The sequence below is a fragment of the Mytilus trossulus genome, chromosome 5, assembly GCF_036588685.1.
Source record: "Mytilus trossulus isolate FHL-02 chromosome 5, PNRI_Mtr1.1.1.hap1, whole genome shotgun sequence".
NCBI classification, from domain to species: Eukaryota; Metazoa; Mollusca; class Bivalvia; order Mytilida; family Mytilidae; genus Mytilus; species Mytilus trossulus.
The window spans coordinates 77857475-77861563 of NC_086377.1; the positions used below are offsets into that span (position 1 = coordinate 77857475).

General features: G+C 32.7%; 1 long non-coding RNA gene across 1 annotated transcript; it reads left to right on the top strand.

Annotated features, from left to right (window-relative positions):
* The first annotated feature begins 499 nt into the window (after positions 1-499).
* On the top strand, positions 500-3880 carry LOC134719177 (uncharacterized). Its single transcript, XR_010107533.1, has 3 exons — positions 500-601; positions 3062-3085; positions 3800-3880. It is a non-coding gene; the product is annotated as an uncharacterized LOC134719177 (long non-coding RNA).
* Positions 3881-4089: the final 209 nt, after the last annotated feature.

Below are 4089 nucleotides of genomic sequence, written 5' to 3' on the forward strand. Positions count from 1 at the left end.
TGCCTTAAATAACTACGCCTTGTTATAACAGCTAAGTTTATCCCTTAAAAGCCTCGTCTCATTGATTTACCATGGTTAATGAAAAATGTATTAATTTGATTAAAAAATTCATGGCTATGCATTTAGTTTCCGCGCACAGTTTCAAGCGTTCCCTAGAGGCCACTGAAAATTAAAATAGTTATGATTCATTTTACAAATAACAAACATATTTGTCTTTACTTTGCTGAACTTGTAATCATTATTGTTTAGCCTTTAGGGGCCAGATCAAGTGTGCCTCTGGGTGCGGAATTTTCTCGCTGTGTTGATGACCCATTGTTGGCCTTTGGCTGTCTCTGCTCTCTGGTTTGGTTGTTGTCTTTTTGACACATTCCTTGTTTCCATTCTCTATTCTGTTTAATCTGTTTACATGTTTTAAATTTTAAAACTTTTTTTCAGATTCTGATTGACTGGTGGCAGAAGGGGTATGAATATAAAGTGGCATTAAGGCCTTGCAGACAGACTTAACATTAACATGCTGAAGTTGCAATAACAGTTTGACGAAGACCCACATGTAATCCCATATTGACGGTTGTAGAACTCGTACCAACAGATTTCACTTTGGGTATTTAATTGTATTGTAATAAGTAAGGGACTTTACTTTAACACATTTCTTTAAAATCACATAATCTTCAGTTTGCATGCTCAGATTGAAAAAGTATTGCTTACGAGCTTCACTGTTCGACTTTCTTTCTCGCCTTGTATAAGTAGTTAAACAGGTTTTTTTCCATTGTTATGCATGGTACCTATGCAATAATTTCACGACGTGAAACCGTGAAATTTCGTATGAATTGATTCAGTATGCTGAAAAAAGTGTTATTAAAGATCGGACGGTAAATAGCTCAACGTATTTTGTATAGTTTCATCACTCGATGCATAAAATTGAGAATGGAAATTGGGAATGTGTCAAAGAGACAACAACCCGACTATAGAACAGACAACAGCAGAGTCCGTCATAGGTATTTTTATCGATCAGCTGCTGTCCTGTTCAATATCTCCGATTATATAAATCCTCTGGATCATAGTGGGTGCAATATTACCTATTAAGTTAGAAATACGACGATGATGTATGAGTGCCAATTGAGATATCTTTCCATTCAATACACAATCTAGTAAAGTAAGCAATCATAGGTTCGTTGCTGAAAAGTAAGCTATAAAGTGACCAAAAATTATGTGTGTAAAATAACATAAAAAAACCAGCCTTATTTTATATACAAAAATAGATTTTTATATATCCAATGCATAAAAGAAATATAGTAGGTTTAGGTGTAAAGGTGCAATTTTCACAAAACATATCAAATTTCCCACGTTGTCGAACATAAACATGGATAACATCATTAATGATTTTATTAAGATTGACAAATGTTCGAGTCCGAGTCCGTTAAAAATTAAAAAAAAAATTAATATCTCCATTTGAAAAAAAATCATAGCAAAGACGAAAACCATATGAAACAACAGTTATTTTCCACTGCTGTCAGAGCAAAGGGAACAGTTTGAAAGTGCCAAATACTGAAATATGTCAAAAATCAATACTTTTTTGTAAACACTGTCATGTATGTAAATACTTTATAATGGAAACCGCCGAAACCCAAACTTCTGAGGGATGTTTATATACAAAAATAAGGAGATGGGGTATGATCATGATGATTGCCAAATGGGACAACTATCCACTTAAGCACAAATAAAGTGGATGTAAGTAATGATAGGCAACTGTAACGCCTTCAACAATGAGAAAACCCCATACCGTATAGTCGGCTATTAATGGACACGATTGATGATTATACGCTATTGTCTCTTAAAGACAAATATATAAACACATGTTGTCCTCGATTTAAATTACTTTTTAAACCTAAAAGTAGGTGCAATATATATTTTTAAACTCAAAAAATTTAGTGACCCCATCAGATACTTGACAAACTCTTAGTCTTCGTCTTTTGTATGAACACAAAACTCATGGATCACACATTTCTGTTTAATTATCTATACGAAAGTTTCTGCGCTCATGAATATTAGCATCGGCTGTAATCGACGGCTAATGTTACACTTGTATGTTTGTCTGATGTGTAATTGTGTTTTTAACTGTTGTTTCGTTGCTGTCTGGTGGACAAATACATGAATTCTGCATCTCATCATCAAACACGTGAATAGCTGTATATCTGGTAAAACCAACACTTTTTCTTCGCATAGAAAGAACTCTTCATTAATCTGAGCATGGAACGAATACTTTATATCACAAACTATAAATGTGGATACAAAAAATGAAAAACTAAGCGAAATTGTTAATCCCGCATTGCACGACAAAATGTGTTGTATTTAAGTAAGTAGCACATGTTCTTGGTTGATTGTAAACACGTAGTAGTCCATAATGCATTGTTGCTCATTTAGTGGATTGGTCAAAAACCCAGGTAACAATAAATTGCGTCACACGTAAATAAACAATTACACGTGCGAGAACATAAGTATGCTAATTCATGCATTTCCATATAAGGTAGTGTTCCTGACCTGAGTAATGATAACATCAAAATTTCTTTTTGACTTTTTTTTTAAAGTCATGTGTGTTATGAAGGTAGATGTCACAGTTGTTATGTGGTATTTTATTTTTGCTGTGTGTGTTAATGTTTATTTTTTTACATGATCCTGTTTGTGTTTCAGATTTGCAAATATCATTTTCATTATTAATTAAAAATGTACTTTCAATAAATTTTAGGGAGGAAGCTTGATGGTTCCTGCCATTCCCTCTTAATAAGAAAATAATCTATTATAAATATTCAATCAGAATCCAAATTCAGAGCTGTTTTAAGCTTAAATGTTGTGTCCATACTTGTTCAACTGTTCAGGGTTCGACCTATGCAGGAAAATCCAGTTTGCTGTCACTTGACAGCCTCTTGTTCTTATTGTTGAAGGCCGTACCATTGCCTATAATTGCTTACATCCACTTCATTTGAACTTAAATGGATAGTTGTCTCATTGGTAATCATATCTCCTTATTTTTATAAAGATACAATGATTTCATTTTCTTTTACAGGATATAATGGCAAGTTGGGATGGGGTAAGTTTTTCTTCTTAAAATTCATTGTCATGTGACCTATGTCATGTGACATATGTTATCTATAAACTGTACATAAAGATACAGGCATGCAGTATTCCAGGGGGAGAACAGGAGAAATCAAAATGACTACTTACAGTAAACAGAATTTCAATATACAAAATTCCAGGAGACAAAAAAAAAGAAACGTAAGATATTGTAGGACATTCACAACTCTTTAAGTCGAAGAGAATCTGACAACGCCATGGAAAAAAATGAAAAACAATCAAAATTCAACAGTCTACATTAGTCATTTCAGGGCCTTTTATAGCTGACTATGCCATATGGGCTTTGATCATTGTTGAAGGCTGTACAGTGACCTATATTTGTTATTTTCTGTGTCATTTGGTCTATTTTGTAGAATTGTCTCATTGGCAATCATACCACATCTTCTTTTTATATTCAAAACATTACATAGAAAACTAAAGACAGAGCAACACAAACCTCAACAAAAACATAGGCTGATATCAAAACTGATGCATAATACAATTGTCTACAGACTTTTCTAAAAAAAAAACTCTGAAATTATAGACAAAAATTTCACTCCTTCTTGGTAATCACTGTTTTTGGTATAAACTGTTGAAACTGTAAAAATGTACCTTGTGAAATTCAATTATTACATTTATAATACATTTGTATGTTCTAGAGGAAAATGTAAAAGCTTTGTTTTGCTTACAGAAACTTCTTACAGCTGCAGAGAATGGGAATATAAAAGAGGTAGAATTATGTGTAAAGAACGGAGCTAACTTGGAATGTAGAAGAGGTGTAAGTAAAGTAAAATGTTTAACACATTTACAGATATTTATTATATAGTACACATAATGCGGATCAGTTAAACATTGCCCTTGTTAGTGTTCAATGATTCAGTGTACATTCTAGTTATTGCAAATACTCTTGTCTTCAAAATATTAAGAAACATACTATTATGATATATTGTGATTAACTTTATTACACTGATGAAAACCACT